This window comes from Dermacentor andersoni, chromosome 10 (assembly GCF_023375885.2).
Source record: "Dermacentor andersoni chromosome 10, qqDerAnde1_hic_scaffold, whole genome shotgun sequence".
Classification (NCBI taxonomy): Eukaryota; Metazoa; Arthropoda; class Arachnida; order Ixodida; family Ixodidae; genus Dermacentor; species Dermacentor andersoni.
This window is the reverse complement of record NC_092823.1, coordinates 43,262,163-43,284,670: the sequence shown is the minus strand read 5'-3', so window position 1 is coordinate 43,284,670 and position 22,508 is coordinate 43,262,163. Positions and strand designations below refer to the sequence as shown.

Here is a 22,508-nt window from a genome sequence, read left to right as displayed (position 1 = left end):
GTGTTCATAGTGCTGCAAGTGCTACTGTGCTGTGCGGTGACAGTGTGTGGCGACAGTGACCAACTGTGATTGTATGTCTGTGCTCCTTTCTTTCTTTATCTCTACTTTGTTATCACTTTACCTCCCCCTCCCCTCTTTCCCCAGCGTAGGGTTTCAAACCTGATCTACCCCTCTGGTTAACCTCCCTGCCTTTCCCCTTGCCTCTATTTCTCTCTCTTCTCTCTTTCTTCCGCTATGGACTTACGGGAAATAAAACGCTTGCGCCAAATGACGAAAAGGCAAGAATTTTATTGTCACCGATGAAGGAATTTATTACATTGAAGTTTGAAAAATAATTCTATCAGTTAGCCATTCCTGAAATTTTCAGCGTCCATCCCATTCCTGATATGAAGGCCACACGAGTTTGTACTGTGTCCATGCATATCACAGCAACTTTTTGCAGTCATCACTGTAGATAACATAGCCTGTTTGCCTTGTATGGTTGAAGTATTCCATGCACTCCTTCCCTGGTTTTCCGGTTTCGTTGACATCCTTGAACCTGAGTTCATGCCAGGTGAGACCACCTGAAGCACAGTGAATATGTTGAAGCCAAATAAACACGAATCAGCTTTCAAACAAAGGAAAACTGGTAAAAAATTATGGGATCGAACTGAATAATAAAACGTTAAATTTTGTAACGCCCTAGACTGCATAACTTCATATTTACCGTGATACTTAGAAATGAAAATGACTGATACAGTCACATTTCTCTGTCCATGCACTTCATTGTCTGCGTACATCTTCGACTTGTACATTTGCAACGCTAAAAACTCTTTGAAGCAATGCACTTATTGTTTGATAAAATTGCAGGGACATTTTATTTATTCATCTTATTGATTATGAACATATAAGAACCGGCTACTGGTGCTAGACATCGCCGCCGCTCATGGTACGACATAGTGAAGAACACAAAAAAGCGTCGTATTTAGCTTGATAAATAATAACAAAGCACTCATACATACCACCAAGCGGTCTCACGAAAAAAACACCACACCTGAAGCTGTCGCTCGCAAACTCCAAACTCTCGCTGTGGTCCTTCGTCATTCCTGAATGTGTTAAATAATACAGTTCGATTAGTTTCGCATTCAATCTTTCGCGTTGACATATATTGCCTGCGTAATTATCTGGCGCGGTGCGAAATTTCCCAAATGCTAAACTATATTGAAGCGGCAATAACACCTTGCAGGGAAAGGCCACAGGTGTCAATAACCTGGAAAGAGATTCAAACAGTATTCATCATTAAAGCAAGCGTGAGTGGAAGCGATGTCGACCAAAGAGCTCTATGCGGATGACGCATAGAGCTCCTCGCTTCTATGCGTCATCTGCCAGAACAGACAGGGATTGACCGCGCTACCCTAATCTAACGGAAGAAGCTAGAACGTTAAGCTCGCACGCGGGCAAACAAGGAGCTTTCTATGCAGTGTGATCATATTTAAGTTTTCCGGATTTTTTTCTAAATCGCCTGTCGCAGATTACATAGTTCTACCCTTCGAGCTGAATTATTCAGAGGCGGGCATTATTTGCCCGAGAAAACGAAATAAATATTAATATAGTTAAAGAAATGACAAATTAGCTTCGTAATTAATTACTTCATGGCACATCTTGCAATTTACGAATTGTAGCCGTGAGTTTGAAAGCCGTATCCACTTGGAATGAATTTCCAGAAAGACACCAGTCTGAAGATATGCGCCATCAAACTCACCGTAAGAATGCGCTGTTGTTCTACTTACTATTTAACGAAAGGCTCGTTTATGCATTGAAGCACAAAATTAACTGGAAAGCCCATGTGTTTTGTTCCACACTTTGGGAAATAATATCTCGAAACTTGAGTTTTACATGAAATTCATTTCAAGTGGATGCGCCTTGCGAACTCAAAGTCTACAATTCATGAATTGCAATATGTGCCCTAATGTAATTAATTAGGAAGTTAATTAATTATGTATTTTTAATTATTTTAGTATGCGTTTCGATTTATTGTGCTAGTAATGTCCACCTCTTCGAATAATCCAGCTCAGCGACAAGAATTATGCTAGCTGCCAGAGGCGACTTTTAGAAATTCCTGAAAACTTAAAAATGATCACCCCGTATGTTGCTTCGCACCACAATAATTCACCTTAGAGGAGTTTCGGCTGTAAGTCCGCGCTCAGATTGTGTAGAATAAACCCGATTCTTAGTTTTCTCAAGCGTCTCAGCCCTGCTTAAAGACCACCATGTGACAACACGAAAAACTGAGACATACTGAAGGCTATAGTGAAAAGGTTAACTGCAATAGACTTTGTTTTTAATAAACGAGCATTGGCAGTATTCGAGGTCTACAATATTTGCATACCCTACCGTGCCCCCGCCCTCGCTGATCCAAAAGAAAATTAGCCTAGTTTATCACAGAATATTGTAAGTTCCGAATGTTTACCATAGATACGTTTGTGTCATACATAAATTTGTATCCCCTAAATAATCGTGGCTATTCGAATATTCGCACGGAGTGTAGTAAAATAGATAATGAAGGATCCTCTGTGGTCAATGAAGAGGAAGAAAGCACAGACGGCCAGCATGGAATCATGGCCTATTACTGATAGCATAAAACTGACTCATGGTCACAAAATAAGTCACAAAGAAACACAAGAACTAGCCGAAATATGGGTATTCAAAATGTGCCACAAACATCTTGGGACACTGCTTACTGGATATGTTTTGGTCGAAAGGTCATGTCAAGGACATGTTTCGGTCGGCCGAAAGGCGAAGCATTGATTTCGATAGCAAATTAATTGACAACTATACGAAGCAACGATATCAGTTTCATCGGCCAAATAAACTGTAAACATAAGCGTGTTAACTAAATTAACAAGCATGGTGTCACGCGCGCTCAGGCAAACATAAACACATCTCACTCGATGACCGCGGAAACTCGCTGTCAAAACGCTGAGTGAGGAAGCGAGGCAGCAGCAGCGAGCGAATTGACTTTCGTGCTGCGTCTTGCATCTGCGCGAATTAAGCCGCGAAAACACAGCGCTCGGCGGACTCTGTGCCCGTCGCGGATGGCTTTCAAGATACAGCGGCCCGGGTGGGCGCGCGCGGCCGCCTGGGCCCCTCGAAGTAGAACGCGCCTCCCTCCCTACCCGCCCCTTGGACCCTTGAGCTCGACGGAAGACGGCGCGCTTCCTCCCCGCTTTCCTCCCTTCCGCACACGAGATTGAGCCGCGATCGCCGGCTCATGCTCACACGCTTTCACTCGCACATACGGCACACGGCGCGCGGCGACAATTTATCGCCCATAGACTTCATACAGAACCTCACAGTTACATCGACGGCAGCAGTGCGCCTGGAGTGTTCATATAATTGCTATCGCAATAATATATGACAACAGACTTCTGCAAACTTTCAGAATCATAACCTGATTTCCAATGAAGCCGTTTCCTTGGAGCAGTCGCACCAAGTAAATAAAGCGCGTGCTTTAAAATGCTGCCGCATATGACTCGCCAATTTGAGACCATGCCCTCATATAACGCTTTTGATCAGCAAGGATTGTTTTACGAAGGTTGTAATTAAACTACAAACGTTTAACTTCGCATGCTGATTTAGCCTAATGTTCTCCCTATAATTGTTACGTCTGACCTAGCTTGGCTGATCAACGTGCGTCTTATTTTAGCCATATATGAGCAACGTTTACTTTACCGAGGACACCGGAAAAATGTATACGTGAGCCTCCTTTAAACGCATGAATATAGATAGAAAACAAACAATGGTTGCGTAATCATTTTCAAAGCTACTATTTAAGCCAGAAGCGTTGATGTTTCGCCACACATGACACTTATCATGCTCCCCAGTTTCGTCGAGCGCAAGTTCAGCGGGAGGTAGAGTTCTCTCATAAGTCTGCCAAACATAATAGAAAGCAAAGGCATTATGTGTTTGAGCACTTGCTAACGCACGTTTGTACAAAGGCTGTAATTGACCCGCACTTTGCGTTCTCCCTATTTCTAATTTTTATTTCGGCGGTCTTTCTATCCTTTTTTTTTTTCAGGGCAGCGGGCTATATTCTGCGTTGTTCGTGAAACACTTGCAATGCCCTGGAGGACTGACATATGCAAAGACCGTAACTATTCCACACACTTAATCTGCCCCTTAGTTTAACTAAACACAAACAACGTGCCTCGGGCCAACGTAATAAAATTTGTATATAAATATAACATATTACTACACAGATTTTTCACTAATAAAAGAATGCAGGCAATTATCTCCTCAGCTGAATTTTTGAAACTCATCAACCACATCTATAAAATCATACCGTACACTTTATTCTTTTCGTTGGCCTCTAACGTTTTTGATGGTTGCATGATAATAATTGTTTTCACTTTTGCTTTTGTTCTCTTAAAATATAGTCATCACACTTGAGTAGTTATTCAAAATTCGTCTTCTTTATTTCTGCCTTTTCTATATTGTTTATTCGTCGCTTTTTCTGCCACATTCATTATGTACGCTGTCACAGTTATAATATTGCATTTTCACTATTGTTTAATGTTTCGTATGTATTTCACTTGCGGAACTAATTACGCACTGCATTTAAGCATTTTTTCTTGGGAGGCTTTCTGACGGTTTTTCCTCGTGGCATCCTCCTCTAAAACTTGACATCAGGTATACTGTATTGTATTCATTAATTCAAATAAATGATTCAAATCCTTCTGAACTGTGGTATTGTTTCCAACTGCACTGCACATAAAAAATTTAGATTTAATCAGTTTAGAAAAAGTAGTGTTCCAATTAGGCTAAAGCGTGGAGTTCGCCTTTTCGAATGCGTAACATCAACTGAAAGCTTCAAAAATTAGAATTAGGGTGCCTATATTCAATGATGCCAAAAATGAAAAAAAGAAAGATACAGCTATATATTTTTGGCATATAGCAATAACTTGAGCCTATTTATTTAACTTGAGCCTATAGTTATTTGTCATACATTTGAAAGCTTTCGAAGAGTAGTAATCCAATGTGGTAACAGCGGCTATAGTGTTGGGACGTTAACCACGAAGTCGTGGCTTCATATCCCGCCTGGATGGTCGCCTTTCGATGGGGGCGAAACGCAAGAACGCTCGTGTACTTTGATTTAGGTGCGCAATAAAGTACCCCAACTGGCCAAAATAATTTTGGGATCCCCCACTCAGGGGCGCCTCATAATTATGTCCTGGTTTAGGCCTTCCTAAAGCCCAGAATTTTTTTTAATCAAGAGATGCAACAGTGCCAAAGTCTTCAGAGTTGATTATTCAATATGAAAACATACGATTCCTTTTTCGAAATAAAGTTCAAGGGCCCGGCCACCTCTAATCATCTAAATGGTTGCTCATGTTAAGGAAGAGTGAGGCTTGTGCAGTGTATGATGGAGTTACTCAAGCGACTAACTATTTTTGATAGAGTAAAAAAATCATTCACCAGCCAAGACTTTCATAGTGGTTGAATTATAATTGCCGACAGCGATAGGCTCTCTTGAAAACCGATGAAAACATGAAATGTTGAGTAGTAAGGTCTCTATCACTTCGTAACTTACCTGCACCTCCAACGAACATCAATCCAAGGCTACTGTTATCGAAAGTTCCTTCCAGGGTTCTTGTTGTCGGACTCCTACGAGAAAGGTTAGGTGAGATTAGGCAGGATCACTTCGCTATGCATTGAGCGCTGCTTACCAATACGAGCTCCAGTAAGATCTGCTGAAGAACACGGATTTTTCAGTTATATTCAGCATCTTATCCCCTTGGCACCAGAAACTTCCGTTTTTAGTAGTCTCATACGTCCATATTCGCGAGGTTGTGTTCATAAACTGAAACGTGTGGAAACAGGTTGTGGTCATATTCAAGTGCTGTTTCAATTCACTTCTCTCAACACTTAAGACACGGAACGTTTGAGATGTGGTATGATGAGCCATGCGAAATCAGGAAAAAAGAGCAACAGTGGAATATTCCACTTGGCAAAAGAAGAAAAATCGGATTATAGCGTTTCCGCCACGAAGAGAGAGAGCAGATGACTTTTTATTAAAAACAAATACGTGACAATGACTGAGGTGCTTCCGCCGAGGTGCCTAGATTGGGTTGGTTGTTTCACTCCTAAACAGGTATATAGCAACAAGTTGTATATACGGCTTGTTGGCGGATGGGAGTTCCTGTTAGAATTATTAAGTCGTTTAACCTAACCACTGCGCTGTGGAGCCCGGCCCAGCAAGGCATATTTTTCGAAGTGAAGATAGGCTGGGAATTGTCCGCAGGCGCTAAAGAAACACACTGGCTAGGAGAGACACCGCAGGGAGGGAGAACGAATGCTCTGGAATCAATTAGACCCCTTCGAGCCTTTATTGTGCACCTGAATTCAAGTACAAGAGCCTTTTTTTTTGCCTTCCTTTCCAATCAGAACACTGCCACAGCAGCCAGGAATCGCATCCGCGACCATGTACCCAGCAATACAAACACCGTTGCAACATAGCTATCTTGCTGGGTCATTCAGGCAATGGCTCCGCGCTTCAATAACAATGACTCTCAAGCTCAATTGATTAGATGTAATGCAGTAACCCGCCTTTAATCGCACAATAGATCAAAACTCTGTGCCGCAGAACTTTCTATTATGCGATTATCTCTTACATGGCAGTAGTCAGCTAGGTATGTAGGAAAAAATTATGGCGTTTTACGAGCCAAAACCACAATCTCATTATGAGGCACGCCGTCGTGGGGGACTCGGGAATAATTTAGACAACCTGGGGGGACTTTTAGCGTGTACCTAAATGTAAGTATACGGGTGCTTTAGCATTTCGCCCCCATCGTAATACGGCCGCCCTAGCCGGGATTCAATCCCGCGACCTCGTGCTTAGTAGCCCAGCACGATAGCCACTAAGCAACCACGGCGGTCGGTGTGTAAGCACGATGAGGTGCGATGCTAGGCGTGGGCTTTCTCACGTATAGGTGACACCCACGCAAACGAGTGCAAAAACAATACAAGACCACAGCTCGCCTTCACGTATAGTCAACCGCAAAAGTTTACGGGACGCAGGATCTGCCAAGAAGCCGAATTCTCGCGAAGTGTGGTCACACAGCCTCGAATTGAATGTTCCAGCGTGTAGTAGCCTTCGCCACCTACACTGTGATTCATTAAATACGAACTGTCATGCCTTAACAGTGCAGGAATTCACATATGAAGGGGGAAACCGCATCCCGTAAACTTTTGCTGTTGACTGTACATAGGATTTCACGAAGCTTGCCTTCTTTTCAACATCCCGCTGCAGTGCATGCTTTTTTTTTGTCGGTTGCAAATAATATATCCACGCGTCCTAAACGTAAGCCTGAACCCAAGAGCAAACTAAATATCACATTTCAGAGGCTAAAATATTAAGGCCTATCATTGCATCTTCTACACGTGTTCTTTTTCTTGGGGGGGGGGGATACAAAAATTCATGCTCGTGTCGACCGGGATGCTCAGCCATCAGATTTGCTCAAACATTTGCAGTGGCAACGTGCAGATTTGGGCAATCTAATTCCTTCCTACAGTATGACACAGCGCTACTGAAAATTCGCACAAATGCAGATGAATGAACCTCTAATTGGTAATATTATAAACAGCGAATTTTGTCAAGGTTTCTAATACTTTTCGCATGCGACCCTTGGTGGTTGGCACTACAACACTACTCTATAATAACGCAATATAACAATACTATTCTCTGCCTGTAATTTACGCCGTCCTATTCGCAGTTTCTGTATCATGCGTTGCACTTTGCTTGCACTGTTTGCTCACACGTCACCATTAAAGCAAATTCCACAAGCGCGTGCAACCTACATCACTTCACCCTAAGTGTGCCTACAGATACCGAGCTCTGCAATAATACAAATTACGAAACTGTCCAGATGGGCATGATGTTTCGGAAAGCACATTGATTTATATATTAAAAAAGAAAAAACGTGTAGATCACCATAATGTCACGTCATCTAGAAACACAGACTGTAGCTATAAAATGCTGCTTTCTTTGTTTTTTCTCTGTACTTATTTGGTGACACACCAGGAAACCATTTGCAAATAATTGACGCTTCCAAAGAGCACCATGTTAAAGCAGCCTTTATTCCGATCGGGCACTTTTCAGGGCGATGGGCCATGATGCACCCAATTGTAAACTTTCATTTGGTCACTTACGTACCGGTGCCGCATCAGCGAATTAGCCCGAACCATTTCCCCTTAGATACGAGTATGATTGAACCATAGAAACGGGTATGACATGCCGTGGTGGCTCACTTGTTATGCCATTCTGATGTCGAACACGAAGTCGCTGGGTTCGAATCCCAACCACGGCGAAGGCATTTTTGCCGGGGCGAAGCTCAAAAAGCCACTCTCGTGTGTAAAATTAGCTCTGAGTTGAATAAAGTAGGCGGCAGAAATTCTTCCGGAGCCTTCACACCTCCCCGCCCCCCGCCATATGCTGCGTATCACAGCGCCTGCCATAGCTACATATTTATCTTGGGGTGGGTGAGAGGGAGGCAGAGAAGGGAGGCAGTAGGTTTAAACTGTTGAGAGAATAAACAACTTCGCGCAAACGCGCACCATCACAGCTAAAACCAAAGCTGTATTTGTTATGAATATCTTCGTCTTACAAACGTTTCGTATTTCATGTGCATTCTAAAAAAATCAACGGTTTTGGACCAGCTACTCGAGGCTTACACTGTAGTCTAGAATAACGGTTCGCTTATAAGCAAATACGCAAAATGAACATACCATTTTTACGTTATAGGTGGATATAGTAGACCGCCCTGCACTAGAAATACTGAATAGGGCTGCCAAAATCAACGCTGCATAAGCTTGCTTCTTCATGATGCTTGCAAACTGGGAGTCCCTAATGCAATGCTTCCCTGATTCGCTGTGCCCTTTATATGTAGAAATAGAGGATGCGCATTAACCTTTATGCAAAAAGTTTTTCTACTATTTTCTAAGCCTTGAGATAGGGTTCCTAGAATTTTTAACAGGCATGCTTAGCAGAAGATAATAAAATGGAAAGCCGGCTTCGAAAGGTCCCTACGCGCTGGAAAAATAGAGATACGTCATTCGTGCTTCTACTACGTCTAACAAGATATGAATGATATCCTATAGGTCAACTATGCAAATGCAATGGCGTTCAAGCTGTTCATAAATGCATTTGTACACCCACGAGATACGTATACACACGACACAAGGGCTGGTGTAGCAAAAGCTTGAATGGAAAGTTTACATTAAAGAGGTGGATCGGAAAATTTTCGGAAGCGCATGATGGACTGAAGTGTTGTGGAGTGACGGCTGTCTCTAACTTGGCTGCTTTATTTACCTAAATGACCTGAAAAGTATCAGACTGCTTTAAAGACTACTCTACAGAACCATGCCAAATATAGCAAAGAAATATTGCAATCTGTTTTATTAGAAGGATATAAATCATAAAGCGCTTTTCGCTTGCTTTGGTTTAGGAACGTTGTTTGCAATCGAACTTTATTCTTTTGCTTTTTAGGTGCACAGCTGCAATTTGTTCTGTTAATTTGAGATACACTGCACTTACTTCTGAACTTGCCTCTGCACGGACCCGGTCAAACATTTTCAGGCTTTATATCCGCGTTCCAAACAACTGGCAGATGTTGAATAAAGCTGAACTGAATTTAATTGAACACAAGAATTGTGGCTGCGAGCCCTCACCAGTCTACACTGCTACGCTAGCCAGGCCCGCTACAGCCATGGGCCTTACGTGCGAAGATAACAAGGAAGCAGAGCACAACCCGAAAAAGGCAATTCCAGATACCGATCACGTGATGTCCTCTCCTTCGGCCTCATCCTCTGCCTCGTGAAGGCCGCAAGGCAACGAGGCCCTCCCACTCACCTTAGGTTGAGTGGTCTTAGTCCCGACCAAGGCACCTATTGGTGCCTTGGTCGGGAAATTCCGAGGCAAATGTACACTATTTCAAATGATTCTACAATATTACAGCGATGAATGCCTTAGAAACACACCAGTTCCTCATTTGCACACCCGAATCATATGCGATTTCTTGTGTCGTTGGATGCACGAAATTTATACGAGACGATGACAGTACATGATCTCGAGTGAATCTAACTGTATGTACATACACAAGATCAGTCCGTTAAATTAGAGAGCCCGAATCGGGTGCCAGAGTGTATCCAGGTCCTCGTGAAGGATGGAGTCACGTTTAATAAATTAGGTTCTGTACAAGTACAAAGGTGGCTGAACACACAGTAAATTGTGTAAGCCTGTTTTGTAAAGTGTTAGGAAGTTAGCAAATACTAAACACGAATAAGGTCAAAACGCCAGTAGATGCGTGGGAATATTCTATATTTCGTATATGAATCGAAGATTCTTCGCTGTTCGATTGGTATTTGATTCGAGAATTCGCCTTTCGAAATAATCAAGTATTCGCTTCTGCTCAATTATAAACACGAACACCTATTGGTGCCTTGGTCGGGAAATTCCGAGGCAAATGTACACTATTTCAAATGATTCTACAATATTACAGCGATGAATGCCTTAGAAACACACCAGTTCCTCATTTGCCAAGATGCTTATCGATCACAAGTTGCCCAGTAAAACTGGCGCCTAGTTGAGAACGACGATACATTTATTTATTTATTTATTTATTTATTTATTTATTTATTTAAAACATCTTACAGGCCCAAATAATGGCTATTTGATAATGGGAGCTTTAAAATTTTACATGGTATAAGGAGCATACAATTATACAAATCATAGCAACACTTTGTTAATAATGACACACCGAAGAATCAAACTTACACGAAGTCAAAAATCCTCATAGACGAAGAAACAAGAAATGCAGACGAAAGGAAAAGCCGACAAAAGTTAATTAAATCAAAAATGCGTTCTCATGTCAAGACTGAATTATTTTTTGTGAGCTTCAGCTACCAGGATATCGGGAAGGTCGTTCCACAAGCGGATGACAAGTGCTAAGACCGATGACATTAAAGGTCTGTTTTAGCATAGATGTGCGGGAAAGAAAGATGATTATATTTAACTTTCGTGACGTGAATGGAGAGACTTGGAGAGTTATTGGTGATGGCCTTGGTTCGTGAACGTACTTGTGAAACAGCGATAAGAGCAGCAAATTAAGATGTGTGTCAGAAGATTGGATTGATGATTTGTTAATTTGAGTTACACTTGCTGCGTTGTAGTTGTAATCTTGTGAGATGAACCGAGCGGTTCTAGTCTGAACTGATTCTACCATAATGGTCAAATACACTCTTAAAACAGTTGCACCCTTTGGGGAGTATATTTGACCCAGAACAATAATCGTCATCTGCCTTGCTTGCGTTTCCTGTCTGAAAACTCGGCGCTCGCTGCTTTCCTGTGGATAATGCTGTGTTATACAGATAACGCGCTGGCCGTTCGTGACTGGGAAGTACCGGGCTCGTTAAAGCAGCGTTAAGAAACGGAAAAGCGGGCAAGACAGATGGCGATTATTGTTGTGGGACAACATAAGCCGCAAAGGGTGTGACTTTTTTTAAAGTTTAACTGTAATGATGGGACCATGCTGAGGAGACAGATTCTAATTTAGGGCAAACAAATGCTAGATAGGCTAATGTGCGCACATTAGACGGCGCACTTCACAGGTTCCGGTCTACATAATCCAATGACCGGAAGGCGTTGCCACAGATGTTGATATCAGAAGTTCAGGAAAGGTCGATGTAAGGTTTACGAGTAGGTATCTGAAAGAAGTAACTTCAGACGCAGTGTTTTTATCAATAGATTGCAAAAAGCTTAAATTGGAATGTTTAGGAGTGAAATAATTGATGAGATGGGCAACGTCAGTAGACGATTTGGCCGCGTAGGGAGCAATGCAGCGTCACCTCGAGGCGCTGCATCGTCTAGTTTTCCGGCTGGGAGCGGCGTCCGAAAGGAGTCGGCGAATAGGAGCGATGGGGCTGGGGAGAGCGAGATTGTCGTCGTTGGGGCGAAGGCGAACGAGAATAGGAGCGGTTTGGTGCAGGAGAATCAGCGGCGGCGTTATCGGAGCGTGCGGCATAGGGACGAGAAGGGCCACCTGGGGGGCGAGAGTAGGCAGTATAAGTAGGCCGGGTCAGGGAACTCCAGCGACTGCGACAGTGCCGAGAAATGTGCCCGATTCGATTGCAGTGGAAACAAATGGGCTTGTCGTCAGCAGTGCGCCATTCAGATGGGTTGCGGAAACGTGGTGGGTAAGAAGATGCGGGACGGGGCGGAATCGAAGAAGCCGGGCGGGTATCAGGACGATGGGCCGAGCAGATGGTGTGAAGACCCATGTTTTCGAACTCTTGGCGGACAACTGCCTAGATCAGTGAGACCGTGACTACAGATGTGTTGGTGGGACTGGAGTCGAAGGCAGCCGGATAGGCGGCCTCGATCTCACGCCGGACGATCCTAGTAACATCGGCAGTGTTGTTGGGACGAGGAGTGTCGGCACAGGAAGATGTCGCTGGGGTGTTGGGCAGACGGGCAAACTGCTGGTCGATACGTCGGCTTTTAGCGAGTTCCAGGCGGCGGCACTCTTTTATAACTGCATCCACCGTCGCTACGTTGTTGCAAACGAGCAAGTTGAAGGCGTCATCGGCAATGCCTTTGAGGATGTGGGCAACCTTGTCGGACTCAGTCATGTGGATGTCAACTTTGCGGCACAGAGCCAAGACGTCCTGAATGTACGTGACATAGGGCTCTGTTGACGTCTGCACACGGCCGGGAAGCGCCTTCTGCGCGGCAAGTTCGTGACCGTAGGGGCTGCCGAACAAGTCTCGAAGCTGTGTCTTCACTGAATCCCAACTGGTGAGCTCATCTTCGTGCGTGCGATACCAAACTCTAGGTGTGCCACCGAGGTAAAAGACTACGTTGGCGAGCGTAATAGTAGGGTCCCACCGGTTATTGCAGCTGACGTGTTCATACAGGCTGATCCAGTCATCGACGTCTTCCCCATCTTTGCCCGAGAATACGCCAGGATCACGGGGAACGGGGAGAGTGATGTAGGTCGTCGAGGGGGCAGCAGGTGTCGGAGCCGGCGGAGTCGGGTTGTCGTCGCCGGGAGCCATGAAGGAAGGCTCGACGTACCGTCCACTGCGAAGCTCCGTGACGAGGTACAGGGAACGTCCACCTCCACCAGATATGTTACGGAGGAAGACGCAGACGAAAAGCTATGTACAAGTATATTTACAAGAAAATACGCTGCGCTTGGCCAAGAGGCAACAGCCTGCGCTAGCTTCTGATCGCTGTCGTCGTCTTCTTACTGCTCGGCTCTTCGTCATTGGAAATACTATCCAGTAGCAATATCATCATATTTTATAGTATCATTCCAGTGGAATCCTTTATGTATTCGCCCTGAATGGGAAGGCCTGCGTGAGCGCGTAGCCATTTCGTTGTATTTGCCAAAAATGTTATTAGGCCGGGATCCGTGCCCGGTTTTACTGCTCCGGCTTTAAGCGACGCATTCTTTTCCGACCCTCCCGTGTTTTGCGTGGCTGCTGTCCGCTGCTGGGTCGGTCGGTATTTCGGTGCCTAAATTTGGAGATGAATGTACGAAGGTGCTGTCTTGCAGGACTGACTGGTACCGTACCATAACAAACAACCACCGGTTTTTGCGCAAACTGCTGAGCAGGTGGTTTACCTCAGCGCGGACGCGGGTTCCAACACAAACAAGCCGTGACCGTCATTTTTTCTTGTCATTTTCATTCCGTCGTCTTCATTTCACTGCGTTCATTCCATTGGGATCATTCCTTTGTTGTCATGACGTCGTCATCGGGCCACCGCGTTCACTATGTTGTCGTCACGGCGTGTCATATCTCGTCGTCAGCACGCAGCTCACGCCGTTATCGTCGTTCCGCCGTCGTCCCGCCGTTGCAATCAGGCAGCCGCCATCGTTCCGTCGTCGTTATACACTCGCTGTCGTGCAATCGTAGTCATATACGTCCTCTCGATGTCGTCGAGGCCACTTCGTCGTCGCGATTCCAACTTCGACATCCTATTGTCGACACGTTGTCATCATCGCGCCGTCGTCGTCACACAGTCGTCATCATTCCGGCGTTGTCATTTCGTCGTCGTCACGATATCCTCGTTACGGCGTCGTATTCAGTCCATCTTCGGGATTGTGCTGTGGTCGTTCCAGTGTCGTTATACCACTGCCGTCACGTCTCCTTCACGCGCTGTCAAAACGTCGTCGTCATGCCATCGTCGGGATTCCATTGCCCTCGTAACTTCGTTGTCATTCCTTGGTCATCAAGCGTGGGATGCCCATGTTCAAGCGTCCCAAACGAGGTGTTTTTTTTCCTTGAAACGTTTCAAGATTGCTCGTTCGCGCTTACTGGCAAATGGTCGCCAGACAGTAACACTTTTCGCAAACACTAGCGAAAGCTTCGCTTAAACGCCGTTTCCACAGGGCATGGCATCCGCAAATTTTTTGAACATTCTCTTTCGTCCTTCTTTTTTCGCAGATTCATTCCACTGAAATTAACGTATTCCACAAGGGTATATATTTTATTACGATAGAAAGGTTGAGAGGCCAGCCTGAATAGAAGTTGTGACCAACTGCTAACTAGACATCACATAAGGATTATCGCAGTAGGCCATAAAAGCACAAGAATTGATAACTGCGAAAGTGACAATTTTATTGAGTCTGTGCACCTTCGTAATTTTTTTTTAAATAGAGCCGCTTGAGCGTCGACCACATGGCGTGTCAGCTACCTTGTAAATGCGAGGGGCACGCCTTCAGCGAACAGCGCAGCAAAATACATTACAAGCGGAAGCCTCCTTGCACACCTGCGCGAAGGTCTACAACAGAGCCTACTCAAATAATGAAATCAAGTCCGCTTCAATGTTGGATTTTCCACGCAACCTTTGAGGCGATCACGCAGACGGCAAAGTTCCAGCCAAAGTCCCAATATGACCTTTCGAGCAAAGGTTAATTGTTGAACTTTTAAAAATTGTACACCAGTGAGTATCCTTCTATCAGCATAGTTCAAGCAGATGTATGACTCATGTTAGTAATTCTTTATTAATGCGGTCTTTGACCTCCCTTCGTTTAAAATTAAAAAAAAAAACATTTGGTTCACTTTGTCTGGATGCCTCATGATGTACAATTTTTGCTTTTTTTGGCGCCTTCCTTTTTGATATTATCAGTGCTCCCATAAGAATAATTATTTTTACGCTTCCTCCTGCCATCGAATTATTCGCACCCTTTGTGAGCACGGCCAATAATTTAGGATCATCATCACCATCACGAGTCTTGAGTTACCGGTACCTAGAGAAAAATTGGGAATGTCTAGCTAGATGCAGATGCATTGCTTCATTAAAGAAACCAAGGTGCGGGTCCTTTTGACACCACCTTATCACAGCACCAGTACCGCGAAATTCATTTTCAAAGTGTCTCTCGAAATGCATTGATGTTCCAGTTACTTTTGTGATTCAATGCATAAACAGCTGTTTCTTAAAGAAGTAACTGGAACACCAATGCATCTCGACGGACACGTTGGAAATAAATGAACTGGTGCCGTCCAGAGAATTCGTTATAAGTGAATATGCCGTGTGAACTCAGCAGCAATAAATCGTATATTGAAATATGTGGCGTAAAGTAATTACTCGGAAAGCTAATTAACGTAATTACATTATTTATTCAATTGAACATTTTGGTTTCTCTTAGAACTAATGACCGCCACATCGAGTGATGTAGATGAAGAGTTACAATTATGCTATCTGGAATAGGCAGCCTTTAAAAAAAATTGGTGCGGCTAAAAAAAAGCACCCTGTACCTTCGCTCGACATAAATGTTCGGCTTCGTATTGTTCCCAGAAGGGCCTGCTTAAAAAATTCGTCCTTTGTTCTTTGAGAACGTCAGCCACTACGTTTATGTCTTCACCTGCCTAAATTTGTCGCCAGCACCTCATATCAAAAAACGTGCCTACCATCTCTTCTCTTTGTGGTTTTATTCTTTCAGTACAAGCTTCCCTATCGACCTTTGGATGTCCACAGGGAAGGCCACAATATATTTAAATAATGAGCAGGCCGCATTCTTAGCTATCAGTGGTCTCTTCTACGCTGCCATCAAGTCGTTTTATGTCCAAGCACTCGTTGCCGGTTAACCTCCGAGGACACATTTAATAAGCATTTGTCTCATTCGCTCAGATTGAATTTAATAACAATATTCCAAATAAAGGTAAAAGTTCACCCTATCGTTACCTAAATGGTCTTTTGGAGGACCATGTCGCGGGCCTTGAAATAAAAGCTGTGATTGAGACTTGATTATGCTTCCATCCGTGAAAAGAAGGCCAGTGCAGGCGTTGTAACTGCAATAGGTATTTTTCCCTTCCCTGGCCCTATGTCTATATTTAAAGCTCAGTCATTGGCTGACTCTATATAAATAACTTTCGACTTAGTTCGACATGAAGTTCTCACCCGCGTGACCGATTTTCTCGAAAACCGTGACGCATTCCTGCACACCATGCTTGGATTCCGCCACAACCTCTCCGCACAGGACGTATTGCTTCAGCTTAAACACCAGATCGTAGACGACACTACCAGCTCCACTAAGGCTATTCTCGGCTTAGATATTAAAAATGCATTTGACAACGTTAACCACGAAGCGATTTTAAAAACAATTACAACATTAGGAGTAGGCCAAAGAACGTATTATGACGTTAGAGATTTCCTCGCGTGCAGGCGCGCATGCATCGTCGTTGGCGACGGGTAATCGCCGGAATTTGCGACCGGTCCGTCCACCACGCCGGAAGGATCCGTCATATAACCATTACTCTTTAATTTGGTTCTACTCGGTCTACCCGAGAAACCATTGTAAAGTGTATAAGGGCGACTGTACAGTCGCGCTTATATACTTTACCATTGATTCTAACCAACTAGCCCACCAACGTGTTTTAACCAAGTTCACTGCCCGAGAAAGTAACAGAAGTAGAAGCATTGCATCACAGTCTATACGCGGATGACATCACCCTCTAGGTTCCCGGGGGAGGATGTGACTGTCACGTCTAGGCAGGAGTACATGCGGTCCAGAATTACTTGCGTGGAACGGGTCTAGAGTGTTCAGCTACCAAGTCCGAACTCTTACTCTACAAACCCACAAGGAGAGGTCGTAAAACCCTGCACGAAGAAGAACGGGAATGCTCCAAAATACGCATTACATTGGCAGATGGTACTCCCGTACCGCACGTAGACAAAATTAGAATCATGGGGTTACACCTGCAGGCAAATGGCCATAACGGAGAGACGGTGCGAAGACTTCGTCGTTCGGTAGATGACACGATCCGACTCTTGCGTATCATCACGAATAGACGCAATGGTATGCGTGAAAAGTGCGCGATCCGTCTCGTGCAGGCGTACGCGATAAGCCGCATACCGTATGTTGCCCCCTACCTGAAGTGGATAGGGTCCGAAAAAAATAAAGTCGAATGCATGATACGAAAGGCTCTCAAGAGGGCGGTCGGCGTTCCACTCAACGCGAGCGCCGACAAGTTTCTAGAGCTCGGACTTCGCAACTCACTTGACGAGTTAATCGAGGCGCATGATGTTGCGTAATACGAACGAATATCTAATTCAAAGACAGGTCGACGCATCCTCGAGATACTCGGCATCACTTACCACACTCAGCATGTAGAAAAGACGGCGGTTCCGGCCTCGGTCTGCGACCGCCTGATCATCCCGCGGCTTCCCAAAAACATGCACCCGGCGCGCCGCGCCGGGAGATGCAACAAACAAGCAAGAGTCCTTCAGAAGAAGTTTGGCAAAAGCAACGAAGCGGTGTATGTAGACGCTGCGCGATATGGAGGAGGGACAAGCGCACACGCGGTTGCTGTTGTAGACAACACGGGTAAGTGCCTCGCGAGCGCCACGGTGACCATAGGACACACGGAGGCGGCCGAAGAAGCCGCGATAGCCCTAGCACTGGCCGCGGTGCCCAACGCTGCGATCGTGATCAGCGACTCGCAGGCGGCAATCCGCGGCTTCGCGTGCGGTCGCGTCTCGCGGGGAGCGGCCCGCTTACTCCAAATATGTGACGACGGCGACTCGTCATCGCCCTCGCAACCCCAAAATTCTACGGTCTTCCTCCTCTGAACCCCGGCACGCACCGATGTACCGCTCGCGGGCAACGAGGCGGCCCACGCCACAGCTCGAGGTCTCCCACGCCGAGCCGCCGCAGATTTGTGGCTGCCGCCTCCGCCCTCGAGAGCGGGGCATCGGATCTCCTGTGTCGGGACACTACAACAGAAATGCAGCAACAAGAATCACAATGGGCGTGGGATGATAGCCTGACCACGTTCAGAGACTTCACCCAACACTGCAGGCTCGAAAGACGCACATTCCCGCCACCACACGATAAATTAAACAGGAATGAGGCCGTAACTTTACGCTTGCTCCTGACACACCCCTACCCTAGCCCCGCCATCTTACATCACTGCTACCCGGGTTTATATCACACAGATGCCTGTAAAGCTTGCGGACAGAGAGCGACGCTGCGACACATGCTCTGGGAATGTGCCGGCAACCACGGTGAAGAAACCACCTTCGTTCACGATGCGTCCATCATCGCGGCCGTTGCCAGAGTGCGGGAAGCCTCGAGGTCGCTTCTTCCCGACGCCGCCCGGCTGCGGGAGCTGGGGCGGCGTCGCAACCGGGGGCATTTTAGCTTGGGGGCTTTAGCTTGGGCGTCGCTCGGGGGCATCTTTAGCTTGCCAGATGGCCCAGAGCTGGTCTGACTCTGGGCCATCTCTGGACCGTGTGGCAAGCTAAAGATGCCCCCGAGTCCAAGGACTTCGAGCTGCCACCTGAAGCCACCACAACAAAATCTGCCGTACTATTGATTAATAAAGTGTCTTCTTCTTCGACTTAGTTGTCAGACACAATTTAAACAGATTGTGTGTCTCTTTTGTCCTCGCCCATCCCGAGGAAAACAAAGGATTCGCGATCATGCGCAACGAAAAGCCTAGGGTGCCTTGATGTCCTCCTCGCACGCCCGTAGGAGATGCGCTTTGAGGCGCCGTAGGAAAGAGTGCCTGTCCTACCAGGACAGAAAGCAATGTCCTTGTGGCGACCGGCTAGGGAATGGTGACGGCTTCTCGTGTCACCAAGGCGCGGATGGCCCCACTGCAAACAAGACTTTGTGCAACGAAACCAAGGCATGGACCCTGTTTGCACCTGCAAGACCCATATAGTTTCTTCCCCACCTGCGGATCTAAGGACTTCCCGCGGACGTCCAGGCAACATAGGCATCATCATCATCATCATCAGCCTAGTTACGCCCACTGCAGGGCAAAGGCCTCTCCCATACTTCTCCAACTACCCCGGTCATGTACTAATTGTGGCCATGTTGTCCCTGCAAACGTCTTAATGTCATCTGCCCACCTAACTCTCTGCCGTCCCCTGCTACGCTTCCCTTCTCTTGGAATCCAGTCCGTAGCTCTTAGTGACCATCGGTTATCTTCCCTCCTCATTACATGTCCGGCCCATGCCCATTTCTTTTTCTTGATTTCAACTAAGATGTCGTTTACCCGCGTTTGTTGCCTCACCCAATCTGCTCTTTTCTTATCCCTTAACGTTACACCCATCATTCTTCTTTCCATAGCTCGTTGCGTCGTTCTCAATTTCAGCAGAACCCTTTTCGTAAGCCTCCAGGTTTCTGCCCCATATGTGAGTACTGGTAACACACAGCTGTTGTACACTTTCCTTTTGAGGGATAGTGGCAACCTACTGTTCATGATTTGAGAATGCCTGCCAAACGCACCCCAACCCATTCTTATTCTTCTGGTTATTTCAGTCTCATGATCCGGATCCGTGGTCACTACCTGCCCTAAGTAGATGTATTCCCTTACCACTTCCAGTGTTTCGCTACCTATCGTAAACTGCTGTTCTCTTCCGAGACTGTTAAACAGTACTTTAGTTTTCTGCAGATTAATTTTCAGACCCACCCTTCTGCTTTGCCTCTCCAGGTCAGTGAGCATGCATTGCAATTGGTCTCCTGAGTTACTAAGCAAGGCAATATCATCAGCGAATCGCAAGTTGCTAAGGTATTCTCCATCGACTTTTATCCCCAATTCTTCCCACTCCAGGCCTCTGAATACCTCCTGTAAACATGCTGTGAATAGCATTGGAGATATCGTATCTCCCTGTCTGACGCCTTTCTTTATAGGGATTTTGTTGCTTTCTTTGTGGAGGACTACGGTGGCTGTGGAGCCGCTATAGATATCTTCCAGTATTTTTACATATGGCTCATCTACACCCTGATTCCGTAATGCCTCCATGACTGCTGAGGTTTCGACTGAATCAAACGCTTTCTCGTAATCAATGAAAGCTATATATAAGGGTTGGTTATATTCTGCACATTTCTCTATCACTTGATTGATAGTGTGAATATGGTCTATTGTTGAGTAGCCTTTACGGAATCCTGCCTGGTCCTTTGGCTGACAGAAGTCTAAGGTGTTCCTGATTCTATTTGCGATTACCTTAGTAAATACTTTGTAGGCAACGGACAGTAAGCTGATCGGTCTATAATTTTTCAAGTCTTTGGCGTCCCCTTTCTTATGGATTAGGATTATGTTAGCGTTCTTCCAAGATTCCGGTACGCTCGAGGTTATGAGGCATTGCGTATACAGGGTGGCCAGTTTCTCTAGAACAATCTGACCACCATCCTTCAACAAATCTGCTGTTACCTGATCCTCCCCAGCTGCCTTCCCCTTTTGCATAGCTCCTAAGGCTTTCTTTACTTCTTCTGGCGTTACCTGTGGGATTTCGAATTCCTCTAGGCTATTCTCTCTTCCACTATCGTCGTGGGCGCCACTGGTACTGTATAAATCTCTATAGAACTCCTCAGCCACTTGAACTATCTCGTCCATATTAGTAACGATATTGCCGGCTTTGTCTCTTAACGCACACATCTGATTCTTGCCTATTCCTAGTTTCTTCTTCACTGTTTTTAGGCTTCCTCCGTTCCTGAGAGCCTGTTCAATTCTATCCATATTATAGTTCCTGATGTCCGCTGTCTTACGCTTGTTGATTAACTTAGAAAGTTCTGCCAGTTCTATTCTAGCTGTAGGATTAGAGGCTTTCATACATTGGCGTTTCTTGATCAGATCTTTCGTCTCCTGCGATAGCTTATTGGTTTCCTGTCTAACGGCGTTACCACCGACTTCTATTGCGCACTCCTTAATGATGCCCATGAGATTGTCGTTCATTGCTTCAACACTAAGGTCCTCTTCCCGAGTTAAAGCCGAATACCTGTTCTGTAGTTTGATCCGGAATTCCTCTAGTTTCCCTCTTACCGCTAACTCATTGATTGGCTTCTTGTGTACCAGTTTCTTTCGTTCCCTCCTCAAGTCTAGGCTAATTCGAGTTCTTACCATCCTGTGGTCACTGCAGCGTACCTTGCCGAGCACGTCTACATCTTGAATGATGCCAGGGTTCGCGCAGAGTATGAAGTCGATTTCATTTCTAGTCTCACCATTCGGGCTCCTCCACGTCCACTTTCGGCTAACCCGCTTGCGGAAAAAGGTATTCATTATACGCATATTATTCTGTTCTGCAAACTCTACTAATAATTCTCCTCTGCTATTCCTAGAGCCTATGCCATATTCCCCCACTGACTTGTCTCCAGCCTGCTTCTTGCCTACCCTGGCATTGAAGTCGCCCATCAGTATAGTGTATTTTGTTTTGACTTTACCCATCGCCGATTCTACGTCTTCATAAAAGCTTTCGACTTCCTGGTCATCATGACTAGATGTAGGAGCGTAGACTTGAACAACCTTCATTTTGTACCTCTTATTAAGTTTCACAACAAGACATGCCACCCTCTCGTTAATGCTATAGAATTCCTGTATGTTACCAGCTATTTCCTTATTAATCAGGAATCCGACTCCTAGTTCTCGTCTCTCCGCTAAGCCCCGGTAGCACAGTACATGCCCGCTTTTTAGCACTGTATATGCTTCTTTTGTCCTCCTAACCTCACTGAGCCCTATTATATCCCATTTACTACCCTCTAGTTCCTCAAATAACACTGCTAGACTCGCCTCACTAGATAGCGTTCTAACGTTAAACGTTGCCAGGTTCAGATTCCAATGGCGGCCTGTCCGGAGCCAGGTATTCTTAGCACCCTCTGCAGCGTCACAGATCTGACCGCCGCCGTGGTCAGTTGCTTCGCGGCTGCTGGGGACTGAGGGCCGGGGTTTGATTGTTCTATTCATATAGGAGGTTGTGGCCAAGTACTGCACCAGGGTGGCCAATCCTGCTCTGGTGAGAGAGTGCGTTACCGGTTCTGGTCACCGGGATCAGGCCGCACTCCAGGCCTGTTTGTGCAATTTTCTCAACACACGTTTTTTTTTTTTTTTTTTTTTTGTACTTTCCGGTGGAGAATAGCGCGGCACCGGGATTTGAATCACGGTCCTCTTGCACTGGAGACGGATACTCTACCGTCCCCGTAGGAGTTAAATTAAAAATTAATTTATGGGGTTTTACGTGACAA

At 45.5% G+C, this 22,508-nt stretch overlaps 1 long non-coding RNA gene across 2 annotated transcripts in view; it reads right to left on the bottom strand.

The window, feature by feature from the left end:
- Positions 1-277: 277 nt before the first annotated feature.
- Positions 278-22,508, bottom strand: part of LOC126546310 (uncharacterized) — a 137,795-nt gene continuing 115,564 nt past the window's right edge. The window contains exons 1-4 of one of the 2 annotated variants that reach the window (XR_011890728.1): positions 5,706-5,836; positions 5,570-5,643; positions 1,002-1,085; positions 278-563 (exon numbers count right to left, since the gene is read on the bottom strand). This is a non-coding gene — a long non-coding RNA (uncharacterized lncRNA). Of the gene's footprint in view, positions 564-1,001; positions 1,086-5,569; positions 5,644-5,705; positions 5,837-22,508 lie in introns of those variants that run through there. The other variant, XR_011890729.1, reaches the window with a different exon arrangement.